Here is a 17556-nt window from a genome sequence, read left to right on the forward strand (position 1 = left end):
CACCGCAGCCGCCTGAACCTGGAGCCCGGAGCCCGGGGCCCGGCGCGGCCAACTGGACCAGACTGGAGCAAGGACAGAGACAGGACAGAGGCAGGACCGGACAGAGACGCGAGCAACTAGCGCACACTTGGGAAAGTTTCTGCGCTGCGGCCATGCGCGGAGTGACACGTAGCGGCCCCCGCCCGCCGAGTCCCGGAGGGGCCGGCCCAGGCCGGCCCGGGTGAGCACCACCCGTGTTTTAGGCCCGCGCCCCCCGCCTGCCCGCCCACGGCACGCTCACTCGTTGGGTGCAGCGTCCTGAGTCAGTCCGTGCGCAAGCTCGCCACGCCACACCGCGCCGCGCGGGAGAAGCTGGGCTCCGAGGCTCAGCGCCCGGGCCACCGCGGCTATATAGGGCGGCGGCTCCAATCCCGCGGAGACACGTCAGACCGGCCTCGCCCGCCCCGCCCGCCGCCGGGGTCCCGGCCGGGCCTCCCACTCCAGGAGCTCGGCGGCCTGACGGCCAGAGGGAGCCTTAAGTTGGCTACGGGCAGGGCCCCACAGGGCACAGCGACACCGCGGGAGGGGGGCAGCTCCAGGCGCTTATGTCCCTGCAACACTGTGCCCCAAGAGAAGAGGGACTTCGAAGGACATCACGCAAAAGCCGTGGGCTAACTAGCCACTTGCAGGGAGCAACAATTCGGCGAAGGGCGGTGCTAGTCGGATGCCACTCCCAAAGGAAACATGGTTAGGTCCTGGTCCTCCTACCCACATTTCTAGGAAAATCCTCAGCTATCAGACTTGAGCCCCACCAAGAATGAAGTCCTGTTCCTTTATAGTGCACGATTAGGACTCCTGATTCGCGAGCAGGCGAAAAGCTAAGTGTGTACCCGGAGAGGGCAGAACACAAGCCAGCCCTCAGGGGGATTCTCCCCAGTGGGACAGGGAGGAATTGGCGGAAAGGTGTTCAGGCAGAACCTCGGGTGAGACTGCTGAGACAGACCAGACAAGTAGCACAGCCTGCAGCCTGGGATGCAGCTGCATCTCTTGAAGAAGCCGGCAGCGTTTTCCAGTTGCTGACCGCATTTCCAGGGCAACATTTTGACCTTACAAGGAGGCAACTACACCTCCTGTAAGCTGTTGGGTCTACAGCTGACAAGGGCTTGTCTGAGAGTTGGCAGCAGTAGACAATCACTCGGCCAGACTTGGTATGTATTTGTAAGGTAGCACTGAGATGTCCCTTATTAACAAAGGCATGGGCCATGATGGACAAGTGTGATGGGACAAGCTGGAGACAAAGAAGTGTCAGGCAGAAGAGTACAACGCAGAGTGAAAAGTGAGACTGGACAGGCAAGGAGGGTGTTGGGTAGGAAACAACAGTAAGGTGAGGTCAGGGATCAGAGGCTCAGGTGCCAGCTGTACAGCTGGCAGGAACACCACTGTACCTCTGCTGGAACTGGGAGTGGGAAATCATGGGAGCCAGAGATGACCCACTGCTTCAAGCGGGAGGGCGCTTCCCTGAGAGCAGCACTTCCTGTGGCCAGCACAGGCAATGGGCAGGTGGAGCCTCCAGTAAGTCTCAGTACTCTTACTGTGGTCTGCAAGGGTTCTTTCCCTGGAGATTAACCAACCAGCTACTGAAACAACAGCGTTTGTGGTTACCTTTGTTTTGAAAGCTCAGCACTGTGGAGAGGGAGATGGAGGGACTAAAGTGGTTCCTGTTCAGAACAGCCAACAGGTCACCATGGAGGGACTTCTGGGGAGTTAGGAAGTCAACCCTGGTAGGAGCTGGCACATTGCTTGCTACACAGACCTCAAAGAGTTGGCTTAAAAAACAAAACAAAGTTAATAAAAGAGGTTTTTAAATCAAGGTTCTAAGATCTGTACTGCAAAGCATCACAGGAGGTTTCTGTGCTGTTAACTACAAGCAGCTTTTCTCCAGTTGGCTTTGTACATTGAGATTAACAGTTTGGAGAAGAACACTTTAGGACTTCTCTCTAGTAATAGACCAGATCAGGTATCAAGTTTCTGGCTGCCTCACGAGGTTACACAAGTTTGTGACCTGAGTTTTCATCTTTCAAGGTACAGAAGCAGCTCTGGGGCTCCTCAAGGTAAGATGCTGAGACAAACACTCATCCCCACAAAAAAGGAAGTAAGATCAGTGTGGAGCGTGGCAAGAGCACTTCTGCAGAGCAAGGGGCACTGATTAAAAGCTCAAATCCCTACCCCTCCTTTGATCCAGGAACTTCTAGCACAAACTGAGAAATGAACAAACAAAGCAAGCCCGCTCAGGAATAAAGCCCGCACCAGCCAGAGAAGAATCACACCAACTTGCACTCTGGAAGCCAAGCCATCAAGTACAAAAAGTAAGATAACGGGCTGGCGGTTTTGCTCAGTAGTCCTGCACTTGTTCAGCACGTGTGAAGCTCTGAAGTCAGTCCCAAGCACCACATATATGGGGGCTTGTGGGTTAGCTTGGTTGTCTAAAGCCCCTGCTTGATTAAACTCAGTGAGGTGCAGGGGACCTTGACTGATCCCCAGCACCACACCAGACCCACCCTTAAGGTAGCCTGAGCCAGCCAAAAGTAAAAAAAAAAAAAAAAAAGAATCCTTCCCAAGCACCACATATAAACACTCACATACACACTATCTCAAAAAGACAGATGAAACAGGATTATTTCCAAGAACTGTAGATGACAATTATGAGATGATTTTAAAAACATAGGTACACAAAACAAAGGTGGCATTTAAAAAAATCGGCATTAAGAAAAAATCAGCATAGACCAAATGAATTAGGGCTAAGAACCATGGAATTGAGGTTAAGCCAATCCAACACATGCCTAACAGAAATTAAAAAAAAAAAAAAAAAAGATAGAAATGGCAAAGAAATACTGGGTAAAAAGTCTCTGAGAAATTCTAGGATTTAAAAACGTCACTCCAGGGAGCCGGGGAGATGGTTCCAGTGGAATAAGCACTTCCCTGGCAAGTGCAAAGGCCTGAGTTCAAGCCCCAGTTTCACCAAAAGAAAGAAAGAAATGGCACTCTAGCCCCTGCTTCCTAAGAAAAAGCAGATGTGGGGGTACAGGCCTGTAATTCTAGCAGTTGGTAAACTGAGGCAGGAGGATCACCATGAGTTTTGAGGCCAGTCTGAGCTACCTAGACCAAATGAATTAGGGCTAAGAACCATGGAGTTCTAGTGAGTTCAATGCTAGCCTGCAAGCACTACATAGTGAGACCCTGTTTCAAAAAACGAACAACTCCAGAAAAAAACAGGCGCTGTGCTAAAAGTCTAAATACACACCAGGTGTAATGACCCAACACAAAAAAACTACAAATTTCAACAATTTTTATGTGGATTACAGATTGTCACAAAATTACATTTGTTTTTTTTTTTTTTACACTTTTTTCTATTTCTAATTTTATTTATTTATTTATTTATTTTGTGTGTATGTGTGGCCAGCTCAGCCCACCAGGGGGCGGGGCTGGCTGGCATGTGGTGCTGGGGGATTGAACCGCGGTCTCTCTGCTTTGCTAAGCTTGTTTTAAGTAGGTGCTTTAGACCACTGAGCCATCTCACCAGCCCCAACAAAATTACATTTGGATAGATTGGGTAGAACAAAATTTCTTCTGATATTTTAAGGTGCATACTAAAAATTTTAAATAATTTGGCTCATATTATACTTTTATCAAGCGGTAGTGCTATGCTTTCAAACCAAAGCTGAAACACACCTGATGAAGGAGGTTCTCCTCCTTAATAGTAAGCTTTGTCCTGTCTATAACAAGTTGGTTTCCAGTAGGGGAAGAACACAAAATGGTGTTCTTCTTCCACTTATGTGTCTCCCTTACCTCACACTTGGGACACAGGCTCCTGGGCAAGAGGTACAAGGTTGAGCTTAAGACTGTTGCTTCTGGACTGGGGAGACAGGTCAGTGGTCTAAGTGCCTATCTGGCAAGCACAAGGACCCGCATTTCACCCCCAGTACTGCATGCCATGCTGGCCCCTGAACCCTGGGTGTACTGTGCTGGCCCCAAAACCATGCATGGTGATGCATGCCTGTAATAAGCACTGGAGATGCTGAGGCAGGAGGATCACTACAAGTCTGAGTCACAGAGCAAGATCCTGTATCAATAAAAAATAAATAAATAAAATAAAAATTAAAAAAGTATTTCTTCCCAGGACTGAGAATCCATAAAAAAACAACAACAACAAAAAAAAAGGACAAATGATATAAATTTTTTTTATAAATGGGTTTTTGCAGAAATACAGGAAATAATTTATATAAAAGAAAATGCAAATAAAAAATAAGATGAATAGAAGATTATATGTTATATGTCACCTCTCAGTTGGGCAAAGATAAACCTGTTAAAGGTAACCACATATCTCAGTGGACAGTGCAAGGCCGTGGGTTGTCTAGTACCACATGTGTGTGCGTGCGTGCGCGCGCACACACACACACACACACAAAAAAAAAAAACCCTAGTACACAATAATGAACCATGAGTGAAACATTTCTGAATGTTAAGTTTACTATCATGAAATCTTTAGGAAAAATTTTAAAACTTGTATGACTTGGAAAGAAAAATCCTTCAAGATCTCAAAGAATCCTACATTCTAATTTTACGTGTCTTCTGGTGCTTTGTTTTTTTTTTAAGGTAGGTGGGTGGAGGTAGGGTCTTGCTATGTATTCTAGACTGGCTAGAACTATGTAGCCCACGCTGGCCTTGAACTCCCAGCCATCTCTTGCCTCAGCTTTCTCAGTGTTAGGATTAAAGGCCTGTGTCATTACATGTGGCTCAGAGTTTCTCAATTCTTTTATGTATTTGGTACAGGGCAGTTTCTCAATTCTTAATCTACTTAAAATTCTTAATCCACTTAAATGCATACTGAAAACCCTAGGATATATTGTAAGTTTGTTTTACATAAAAACAAACGCTGGCTGGGAATGTGGCTCAGTAGTATACCACTTATCTACTGTGTAGGAAGGAAGTCTTGGGTTCAGTCGTCAGTCCCATGAAAAAATTGGTATTTTCAAAAAGGAAAGGTGGAACCCAACCAGCAGACCCATTTCAAGTGGGAGCCCTGAGGTGACAGCTTATCTATTAGAAGCTCAGCAAGTGACTAAATGTCAGTCTCCACTACAGGTCGGGTAAGAACTTCATCCCTACACCAGTGCCACTCACTAAGAACCAGGCAGCTCTGAGATGTGGACCTGTTACCACCTGCTGTGTCTGAGACAGATGTGTGCTGGTAGATACTGACATCTGGAAGTGCACTGCAGTCATGGGGAGTGATGTGAAGGGCAGGGAATGCAGAGCCGGCAGGGAATGCAGAGCTGGCAGCTTTTAAGGGTGGGCAGTGAGTCTCAGGCTTGAGAAGACAGCACAGAGAATAGTAATATTCATACACTGCCCACAGAGAGAGTACTTGAATGGGCACAGAAATACAGCTGGTACACAGTTCACACGCAGGAGAAGAGGTGCTTCAGCAGAACTAGTACTGTATCAGGGAGCAGTCTCAGATTGTCTTTGCTCTGGTGCTTACCAGACTAAGTGCTCAGTAAGAACTGAGTTTTGCTGTCAATTCCTTGTGAGGGACTGCTGACTCTAACCCATGAACTGTGCATGAGCAGTGACAGGGTGGCAAGTAGAGCTGTCTCTGAGAACCTAGAAAGCAGTGAGGGTCTGCTCTGTCCAGCTAAAATGCCAGACCCAGGAATAACAGGGTGACCTGCTGACACACTTCACCTTGGTACAGAGAAGCCTCGAGTGGACTGCTTCCCTGCATTTGTACCCCAGGAACCAGTGGGCAGAGCTGCACCATGATAACTTGCTGTTGTGTTTTATACCTGATGTCCCTGCCAAGTCTCATGCACTCACTCAGAGGCAGGGCTTGTGAAAGGTGCAGAACCATGTGGTTGGGGTTCTATAGCCACACGTGATCTTAAGAGGTTGGCTTAGTCAGAACAGATGTCACTGGGGGGGTATAACGCACCTGGCAGGGTGTGTCTCCCTCCCAGCTTCCCCTCTCCTGCTTCTAGGCTGCCACTATGTAAGCAGTTTTTCTCTGTCCCGGGTTCTCCCTCATGTCATTTCTGCTCTGAAAGAAGCAGACTATGGACTGAAACCTCTAAAAGTAGTGAGCGTTATAAACCTCTCCCTTTTTTTTTTCTTTTTGGTGTGTGAAATGGAGATTGAGGGGCCGGGGAGATGGCTCAGTGGAATAAGCGCTTCCCTGGCAAGCGCAAGGGCCTGAGTTCAATCCCCGGTTCTGCCAAAAAAAAAAAAAAAAAAAAAAAAAAAGAAGAAGAAGAAGAAGAAGAAGAAAAAAGAAAAAAAAGCCTGCTGAGCTATCTCCCCAGCCTTTCTCCTCCTTTATGTTGTGGGTATCTGATATTGTATCCCACCGACAAGAAAGTGACAAGGCAGAACCTGCTTTACACATCTTCTCAGAGGCTCCTCCATAAAGTGCTAAACTGATTTAAACTAACCACTGCTTCAGGGTGTGATGCATCCATGGGACCCCCTGGTCATTCCAAGCTACCAATGCCATGGGAAGCACCTTGAATTGTTCACCAGGGGCCCAGGGGCTAAGAGACCCCACCCAACTATAACAGGGTAAGTTTTGTGTCCATTGATGGACACAATACATGACACCCACAACTTAAAGGAGAGGTTTTCTTTAGCTCATGTTTTAAAGTGATTCATTCCATGGTCAGCTGACTCCAAGGCAGAAACAGCATGGCACAGAGTCTGCTGGAGCAAAGCTGCTTGGTTCACGGTGAGCAGAGCAGGAGAACAGTGCCAGTGTGGACAGCAGGAGACACCAGACACAGACCTCAAGTCCATGCCTTGATGACCCACCCAAACATACTCAAAAGTGAGCTTCACCAGTCTCTTGGGCAAATCCCAAAGCCAATCATGTCAGCATTCCACCGTAACTGGCAGAAATGTAGTTTCTGGCAGGGCAGGGTGGGGTAAGAAGAGCTGCGGAGGGCTCCCCCTCTGGTCTACAATTAAGGAAGTACCTTTACTCTTCCTACTGTAGGTCCCACTGAACTACAAAAAACCAAAATAATGTAAAGTCTGGCCAAGGGCAACAATTTATACTCCAGAATTATTTTGATTCCTAAAATTTACACTTTTTTCCTGCAAAGTTCTATAAGCTAGATTTAGTTTAGCTCATGTTTATTAAAACAAAAACAAACAAAACCAACATTGTTATGGATACAAAGCTAGCTCAAGCCAGGGGTGGAAGTATTTAAGAATGTGAAAGATAAGTCTTGACTAGTCCCATCCAAATAGGAATGTAAGGGTCTCTTACAAAGGAGGAAACAAACCTCTCAACCAAGTGTTTGCATTCTCATCTCTCCAAGGTAGAGTGAGAGCATGGCACTGAGAGTGCAGCTGCTTGGTGCTGCTAGGCACCTCACCCTCTTCAGTACACTTGTCAACTGAGCTGCTGGGACTGCCTCATTTCTTCCAGAACTATCTTTTTGTGGGTCTACTTTCCTAGAGTACGTTTCACTCTTACTGCCTTGGAGTTCTGGATTTAAGGACTTCCTGAAAACCCTTCATAATATAGCTGTTTCCACAAAGGGTTAATTCAGTATGATGCTGCATGTTGTACACAGGCCAAAGCAGAGGAGCTTTTTTCCTACCCTGTATTACACAGATTAGAACATCATGTAAGAGAAAAAAACAGCATATGAATGGGAAGCAAAAGTTGGATGTTTCAACTGCCAAGTGAGAGCTGGGTAAACCAAGAACACACTGCAACTCCTGTGAGAAAATCAGAACCACACAGAGGATAACAACATGCAGGAGTGTTGCACGCCTGTAGTTGCAGCGCTTGTGAGACTGAGGCAGGAGGACTGCTTCAAGTTTGAGGCCAGCCTGGACTGCATAGCAAGTGCAGGCCAGTCAGAGGGAAGCAGGAACTCAGCAATCAAGGAGGCATGTGTGCTCTCCAAAAAACCCTCAGGAGGTGGACACCAGGCACCACAAGGGAAGAGTGCGCTGGGGAGAGGGGGGGAGTGGGATTTGATAAAGACAAGATGCAGCTGAAGGGGGTGGAGGGCAATAGCAGAGGGTGAGTAGCAGAGCTAATAAGTTCAGAAAGAGTGGCTAAATAAACCACACTGCAATCATAGGGAAGCCAGGAAGAATTCATGCTGCTATGTGTAGTCTCAGAGAAAAGGAGGTGCACATAGTGTTACCTTCTGTAAGAGTAAAAAATGCAAAGGCCACATGTGTTTATATTTTCAAGAAGAATCAACAGAAGAAAATAAAGTAAAAAAGGAAGGGGTACAGGGAAAGAAGCCATGCACATTCAAACATATGGCATTCATAGCTCTGCATGTAGAACCATGTAAAGTGGCGAAGAACAAACTCTACAAATAAATACTAAAGATAAAGTATGCTTACTTCCTTATTTTGATGTTAAATTATATAAGTAGGTTCAGGAGGTGAAAATTCATTGACTTCTAAAGATTTGCATACTTTTTCTTCATGTTTACTGTACTCTAAAATGACTTGATAATCAAGATTATGTCATGAAAAACCAAAATTTTTTTCTTCTCTTTTTAAATTTTATGTATTTGGTGTAGGGTCTCACTATGCAGCTCAGACTTGTAGTGATCGTTTGTTTTCAGCCTCCCCAAGAGCTGAGATTAAAGGTGTGCACCACCACGCCCAGACTTGGTTGCAGGCTCAGTGCTCCCAAGGGTGGGGCTGGTGCAGCATGCAATACCAGGGATCAAACCCCAGTCCCTGAGCTTGCCTAAGCAGGTGCTTAATCCATTGAGCTATCTCACTGGCCCTAAAATTTTCAGTATAAGAAAAACATACACGGGGCTGGTGAGATGGCTCAGTGGTCTAAAACACCTACTTAGAACAAGTTAAGCTAAGCAAAACACAAGGACCATGGTTCAAACCCCCAGCACCACATGCCAGCCAGCCCCGCCCCCTGGTGGGCTGAGCTGGCCACACACACACAAAATAAATAAATATTAAAAAAAAAAAAGAAAAACATACACACTGAAGTAAAATACCTGTAAATTATAATTTGAATAAAAAATATAGCTATGATTCCTTCCTTCTCTTAAAGGTGAGGGGTATTCCAAATGTTATTTGCATGAGAAGCAGCTCAGTGGTACAGAATACCCCAGGCACAGACTGGTGGTGATGGCCATTCCCACAGGGCTCCTAGGAACATAGCCAACTCCAGGCCTGAGCAGACACGGACAGGATAGGCCTGGTGTCACGAGGAAGGAAGCAGCCCCAGACCAAAGAATAGGGAAGTCAGCCTGGGAACGAGAGCCCCCCAACAGCTTTAATGGCCCAAAACACAGTTATCTATATACCAACATGTTTACTGTAACCCTAACACGCACAGGTAAGGGAGGAACAGAGCTACAAAAACACATTTCACCTTCGAAAGTTGCTAGTCCCAATGCACTGTAAACATTAAGAAAGAAATCATTCATTTTGCCCTTCTCTCTAGTAGGAACTATATTCCAGGATAACCAAAATCAACAAGGGAAACACTCTTTATATATGAACACCAACCAATAAACATAGAAATAGAATTTTAAAAATTTGCATCTTTTAATTGTGAACTGTAAACTCAACAGTCACCTACTAAAGATAACCAAATCCTAATTCTTACAGCTTGTAAATGTTATAGATGAATTAACAACCTTGAGATGGGCAGGTTATCTGAGACTTACAGGGGGGTCCTACAGGGTATTCACAAATGTCCTTCAATCAAATGTCCTTAGATTATGTGGGGCCACAAGTGAAATAACAGATACTGTAAATTGCAAAAGGCAAAGACAAAGATACCACTAGAGCTTCCAGAAGCAGCCAGTCATGGTGACAATGTGCCCCCAGTCCAGTAACACTCATTTCAGCCACACTGTGGTAACTTGAACAAATGCAATAGAAAACACACTGCTGACACAAGGAACAAGCAAAATGATGGGTAGCAGGGCTGGGATGTAGCATTAGCAGTCAGCCTTGCCTAGTATGTGAATGCATGAGGCCCTGGGTTTGATTCCCAACCCTGCAAAGAAAAACAAACACATCCATCTGATAACTGCCTGATCCTGATGCTGACACTGTACCCACTGACCCATCCTGACAGCAGATACATCCTTGTGAATCACAGCTTGAGATACCACTATCTTTCAAACACTGTTGGTATGCTCTCTGCCCCTGAAATCAAACCTGAAACTAAAAATGTGTAGACCTACCTGTCAATTCACAGGGAATAATAGGGTTAGGAAAAGCATGCTGAAGAACACAACTCAACAAACTCCAGAACACAGGTGTTCCCACAGCACAGATGCCCAACTACTTTCATAAATAATCAACATTAAAGACAAAATGTTAAAAGGAAAGGGGGAGGAGATTTTCGAAGAAACTTACAATGTTTAAACAAAATGCAATGTGGATACTTTCTTTGGATTTTCACCCAAAGCAAATATAATACATTTTGTGACATTTGGATAAAACTGAGTAGAATAAATACTAGACGATATTAAGAAAGTACAGTCAATTTTGTTAGGTATGGTAATGGCACTATGGTTGTGATTTTGTAAAGCTCATATTTAGAGAAAACAAAATCTGAGATTTGCTTTAAAATGTTCAAATAAAAAATACAACACGGGAAATGAATAGGGATAGATAAAACTGTAAAACATTACTGCTAAAACTGGATAACAGACATTTGAAATATTCTCTTCTGATTTTGGTGTGTTTCCAAATTTTCCTAACAAAAACATTTTTAGCACGGAGTGTGGTGGCTCACACCTGTAATCCCAGCACTCCAGGTTGAGCAGGAGGATCATTTTGAGTTCAAGGCCAGCCTGAACTGCATAGCGATACCCTGTCTGAAAAAGACAAAAAAAAAAAAAAAAAAAAAAAAAAAAATTTTTTTTTTTTTTTTTAGAAAGAAAGGGAGCAGAGTGTACTTTATTAAAAGTATACAGGACATTGCTAAAGCTGTAGTCAAAAGGTGAGCCAAACCTATACATTTTGTTATAGGGAATAAGGATAAATGAATTAAGCATTCCAGCTAGGAGGAATGAACACATTCACAGCAGGGCCATAATTCTTAAGTCTCACTGCCAAGTAATTTGACCTCTGGTGATATTTGCGTGACTGTCCCATCAGGAAGCTCAATAAAAGAGACTAGATCCATTTGTACCACCAATGATTCAAGCTAGCACTGTGGTGGATTGCCAACTGGTGGTCAACCTGTTATACACTGCTAAAGTGAACCAGTGTGGTGCTGGAAGTGGGAAGCCCACTGTGGATAGAACCAGCAGCATAAGAGGCAGAACTGGAGAGGTTGAGAGGCTGTTAGGGAAGCTGTTTGGGGAAGCTGTTGGGAAACCACAAGGAAGCTGCTGGTTTTCTTAGGCTTCCTGGCTCCAGAGGGGAAGATGGTACACTGCTCAGCCTCCTGGAGAAGCTTGTCACACTGGCTTTCCTGAAAGGAGCTCAGCTTTCCTTATCACTGGAGCTCAGGACCTCACTGTTGCTGAGGATGGCGTGGTACTTTTCGGGGAGCTTTGCTCCTTACCTTAAAAGTCATTTCCTGGCTCCAGTTTAGATCCCTCAACCTGCTGGCATAGATCCTTCATCCCACTGGCACAGACTTTCTACTTTCCACAACTGATCTTTGGGCTTTCCCAGCACAGAACCATGAAACAGATGTGCATGAAGCATTATCATAAGCTTTAGGTCTCCAGGTGAACTTATGCAAGACAGTATCGTGGAATCTAGGCCCTCAGCTAGATTCTTTGGTCTTTAGTATATGGAGAGACTTTCTGAACTCTCTTTTTGTATATGATTCTTTGGGTGACCTATTATAAAATATGTGTCCTGTATTGTATTGTTCCCCTTGCAAAACTCTGGAAACTATGACAAGCAGGAATGTGTTAATGAAAGCACTGGTGAAATATAGTTGACTCGGTCAATCAAAACCAAAATCAGTTTTTTCTGAAAAAAGCAATTAAACTTTAGTTTGACAAAGAACACACTGAACACACAAAGACTGAGTATTGTTTTCCTGGTTCTGAAACAAGTACAGTGTTACAAAGGGCAATAATTATATCTTCTGGTAGCTCCCAAGGAAGTAAGACTTTTGCTGTCCCACAGGGGCTTCACAAATTATTTCTGTATCTCCCTAGCAGTAATTGGGTTCTGAGCCCCTAAGGGGACCAACAACTGTAGTCAAAGGGCCAAGGGGACACAATATATCTAAGGCAGAGCCAACCAGCATCCACTCATGCAGCTAGTTGAAGCAGTTTCTCCAAAACATAGGGCCTGTACATGGTGGAAAAGAGGGTTCCCCAGAGGAAAACAAGGGCACTGTTTTGTGTCTCCAAAACAATGAATGAATACTACAGAGAAAAGACTATAGACTACAAACCATTTTACAAACATGTAAAATTTTATACAAAACACCAGCCCAATAAATCATAAAATTTAGAGAATAAGACACCATATCAGGGGCCAGGGAGATAGCTCAGTGAGTAAGTGCTTGCCTGGCAAGCACAAGGTCCTGAGTTCAATCCCTGGTACTGCAAAAAAAGACACCATATTCAGTATAGTCTGTTCTACAGATGCAGTAATGACTTAGTATCATGAAATGGAAACTTACAGCTCAAAGGACGACAAACACACATACATGACTGACATACGATCACTTTAAAATACTCAAAAGACTGATGAAACATGGCATCTAGTCTTTGTTTCTTATGCAGTTTGACATCAGGAAATGGCCATATGAACAACAGTTCCCTAAAGTAACATATTTCGTGAAAATTTAAAAGTATGTTAAAATAAAATGACAAAAGCATCAAAGACCATGAGCTGGGGAGATATCTTGGTGGTCTGAGCACCTGTCTGGTAAGTGCAAGGACCTGGGTTTGATTCCTGGTATGACACGCAATGCTGGCCTGGAACCAGGCGTGGTGGGATATACCTCTAATCCCAGGGCTGGGGAGGCTGAGACAAAAGGATCACTATGAATCTGAGCTGTGTAGCAAGGCCCTATACCAAAGAAAGAAAGAAAGAAAGAAAGAGAGAGAGAGAGAGAGAGAGAGAGAGAGAGAGAGAGAGAGGAGGCATCAAAGACCATCACATGTGCAATCTAAGGATATATAGTTAAGACACCATTAAGCAAGACCCCTTAACCCTTTAATGAAACTGTAGGAACACTGAAGAGAACATTCAGCATGCCAGCAAAACACAATCTTTACACATACACGAGTATAGGTGCCCACTCACAAGGCAGCTTATGCTAGCCATGGAGAGAATGTCAAGTTTCAGATGAGGCAGATTTATCATCAAAGATGCCTATTCTCCACCAGGTTCAGCCACGTACTCAATGAAACCCCAATAGCACCAGTGGTGGGCTGCATAATGATACCCACAGATCTCAGATACAACTTCCTAAAACTTACAAATACCTTTGGAAAAAGGATCTTTTCAATGATTAAGATAAAGATATTGAGATGAAGAGATTACCATGGATTACTTGAGTGGGTTCTAATACTATCGTGCAAATGGTATACCAAAGAGAGGAAAGAGGGCTGGGGAGATGGCTCAGTGGAATAAGTGCTTCCCTGGCAAGCGCAAGGGCCTGAGTTTAATCCCTAGTTCCACAAAAAAAAAAAAAACCAAAAAACAAGTTTAGGCCTATCCTGGCAACTTAGCAAAGAGAGGAAAGAGAGGGGAGGAAAAAGATGGGAGGCTTCAAGAAGCTGCTGGACTATGACAATGAAGCTGTTTTAGGAAAGAACTCAGGATGCTGGGTAATCTGGGATGGATTTCTAGAGGAGAAGATGTTGGGCACTGTATCATAAAGGAGGAGTGACTATCACCTTGAGAATCTTTTTCTCTGAGTTGTCTTCAGATAACTTGTCTGTTTCCCAGTAGCTGCGGGCAGGAAATGACTTAACGTGCATTTTTAGGTGCCTATCACAAAGTCCATAAGTAATTCACGCAGTAAGTACTTAATATGTGCTGTCAAGTCAAATTCAAATCTCAGAACATGGTTTTTTTTTTTTTTTTTTGGTGGAACCAGGGATTGAACTCAGGCCCTTATGCTTGCCTGGGAAGAGCTTATTCCACTGAGCCATCTCCCCGACCACAACACTAGAAGCTTGGAGTCACCTAGGATTGTATTGCAAGAGCACCGAGACATTCATGGGGATTTCCCCAGTAGCAGGTTTTTTTGGCAAAGCAAGAAATGCACTAAATTAATAAAAATGATTAATGCTAAAAAAAAAAAAAAAAGAAAGAAAAAGGGGGGAGAGAAGGAAGGGGAAAAGAGAGAGCAAAGACTAGCAAGACACACAAGAAGAAACTATGCAAAGGAAGGCAGAGTTGGGGTGACAGGACAGGACCATAAGCCAACAAATGTGGAGCGGCTAGAAGATGCAAAGAACAATTTCTCTCCCAAGTTCTCAGAGGGAGCTTGGCCTTGCTAGACTTCAGGTTTCTAGTCTCCAAAACTGTGAGAAAATATATACCATTATAAGCTCCCATGTTTTAGAGATTTGTGGCAGCCATAGGAAATTAACACTACATCAGCTAATAGAACTTTTGTGAATTGTACAAGGATTCTGAAAATTGACCTTAAAAAAAAAAAAAAAAAAAAGCAGCCTAAAAAATTGTTGAACTGATCTAATCTTAGCAAAAATATACCACTGGAGTTGTTGGTTGAGGAAGAGGCAAATCAATGAAACAGACTTGCATGCATCTATGAATTTATTTATTCATTTGAATTTATTTATTTATTTATTTCATCTATAAGTTTATAAGTTGATTTGAGTACCATTTTGAATCAGCAAGGATGTAAAAAAAAAAGGGCTGATCTGCTACTCATTTTTTAAAAATTTTTATTCATTTATGTGTGTGTAGGGGTGGGGGGGCCAGCTCAGCCCACCAGGGGGCGGGGCTGGCTGGCATGTGGTGCTGGGGGATTGAACTACAGTCCCTGTGCTTTGCTAAGCTTGTTCTAAGTAGACGCTTTAGACCACTGAGCCATCTCACCAGCCCCTCTGCTACTCATTTGGAAAAGAACATACAGTTGTTTGGTGTCAACGTTACACTGTACTCAAAGTAAATCTGAGCTAGATTAGAGATCTGTGGTTTCACACAATCAATCTTTGAAGACCTGGAAGATTAAGAAGGAAAACCTCAATATGATTTTCAGGCTATAGAAGCCATTAAGATGTTGACTCATTTGACCTTATCAGAGCTTAAGAATTTTATTCATGACAACTAATATAGAAGTTAAAATACAAACAATTTTTTGCTATTTGGGAAACATCTTAATAGGCTAAGACACAAGGACACTATAGTTATAGAAAAATCCATCAAATTGCCTATGAACACACACCCACTCAGGAGCAGCCCTTACTCAGTGAGATCAGTAACGATGAATAAAGTGATCAGGTAGTTTTTGCAACAGGAAGAGAAGAGACTACTACTGGTCAGCGTGTATTAACGTAGAAGGCAACTTAAAAACACAAAGAAAGAGAAACATACAACCCAATTCAGTAATTATACTGCCAAAAAACTTCTCTCCAGAGATACCTAGACAAGAACGCATAAGTATAGGTGTAATAGTACAAGGTGCTCACAGCAGCACTGGTACGATCAAAGACCAGGGAAGAATAAAAGTCTGTCTCATAAAGATGCAGTAACTACTTGGTAGGACACTGGCAATATGCCACAACTCCTGTAACAGCCTGGAAATGGCGCAGTCTACTGCTCTGCAGCAGCTCACTGGAGGAACGGCAGTAGGAGTCTGCTTATATACAAGTTAATTAACCAAGAAGTAACTGTATCAGAGACCCTGGGATCTAGGGTCACCACCATGGGAGGGGGGCAATCATACAGAGAGGACCTGCATATGCACATGCACCCACATAAACACAGCTCACTCTTCATACAGCTCAGCTGATTGAGAAGACCTGATACAGTGACATTCCTGGTACCCAGATCTTGCTGCTCTGAGTATCAAATGCCACGAAAAGTAAGCCGTCTTATTTATTTGTTTATTTAATGTACTTGGTATAGGGTCTCACTACGCAGCTCAGACTTGTTTTTTTTTTTTTAATTTTTTTTTGTTTATTTATTTATTTATTTATTTTGTGTTTGTGGGGCCAGCTCAGCCCACCAGGGGGCGGGGCTGGCTGGCATGTGGTGCTGGGGGATTGAACCGCGGTTCCTGTGCTTTTGCTTAGCTTAGCTTGTTCTAAGTAGGTGCTTTAGACCACTGAGCCATCTCACCAGCCCCAACTCAGACTTGTTGTGATCCTCCTGTTTTTAGCCTCCCCAGCGCTGGTCTCACAGGCATGTGCCACCATGCCCAGATTCGGTGGCCAGCTTTGCAGGCCTGAGGCGTGGGGCCAGTGTGCCATGTGGCGCTGCAGATCAAACTGCGGGTCCCTGCGCCTGCCTAAGCAGGTATTTAGTCTGCTGAGCTATCTCGCTGGCCCTAGGAAGCAGTCTCTTTAAAGGAAAGGCAGATTCTAGGACTGGGTCAGGCAAAGTACAAGAGCCCAAAATAGCCCAAAGTTTGAGAAAGCAGGAGAATAAAAGGGACATTCAGAAGAACTATGAACTGGCTTAAGGGGCTTCCATGAGTCAAACCTGAGACGAAGGGATCACAAAAATAAAATTATTCTAATAAAGGATGATAACTTACTGAATGGAACAGGAAACTATGAGCCAGAATTGATACAAGTAAAGGAATTAAAATTTTGATAACTGAAATAATTGGAAGCTTGGGGCTGGGGATATAGCTTGGTGGTCTAAGTGCCTGCCTGGCAAGTGCAAAGACCTGAGTTCAATCCCTGGTATCGCATGCCATGCTAGCCACTTGAAGTAGCAAGACTCTGTACCAAATAAATAAAAGATTTTTTTTTTAATTTTTATTTATTTATGTGTGTGTATGTGTGTGTGTGTGTGTGGCCAGCTCAGCCCACCAGGGGGCGGGGCTGGCCGGCATGTGGTGCTGGGGGATTGAACCGCGGTCCCTGTGCTTTGCTAAACTTGTTCTAAGTAGGTGCTTTAGACCACTGAGCCATCTCACCAGCCCCCAAATAAAAGATTTTTTTCTTAAAAAAAATTGGAAGTTTGATTTGGTTTCAAAAGTACCCCTCCTCTACATAGCAATTACTGTACAAAGATTTCACAGTGCAAATGCCTGGCAGACATCACCTTTATCAAGTGTATACGTGAACGTGATTGGTAATAGGACAAATTCCAAGCTTACAATATGGAACAGAATGCAGAGAACCAGGATTATTTATACCAAAGACACAGGTCCTATATCTAATCAAAGGGAAATACCAGATAAACCTGACTGAGCAATGTTCTACAAAATACTGTCTCCACCTGTAATGATTCAAAGTGCCAAGATCAGGTCAGAGAACTGTTACAGTTTAAAGAAAGCTAAAGGGGCTGGAGAGATGGCTCAGTGGTCTAAAGCACCTACTTAGAACAAGCTTGGCAAGGCATCAGGGACCGCGGTTCAATCCCCCAGCACCA

At 44.1% G+C, this 17556-nt stretch overlaps 1 protein-coding gene across 2 annotated transcripts in view; it reads right to left on the reverse strand.

The window, feature by feature from the left end:
- Hdlbp (high density lipoprotein binding protein) overlaps nt 1-17556 on the reverse strand; it is a 71804-nt gene that overhangs the window by 39998 nt on the left and 14250 nt on the right. The window contains exon 1 of one of the 2 annotated variants that reach the window (XM_023722231.1): nt 281-377. The exons of the other annotated variant lie outside the window; for it this stretch is intronic. The gene's annotated coding sequence lies outside the window, so the exon portion shown is untranslated. Of the gene's footprint in view, nt 1-280; nt 378-17556 lie in introns of those variants that run through there. 2 annotated transcript variants of the gene reach the window in all.

Source organism: Octodon degus, unplaced genomic scaffold, assembly GCF_000260255.1.
Source record: "Octodon degus isolate 3935 unplaced genomic scaffold, OctDeg1.0 scaffold00089, whole genome shotgun sequence".
NCBI lineage: Eukaryota > Metazoa > Chordata > Mammalia > Rodentia > Octodontidae > Octodon > Octodon degus.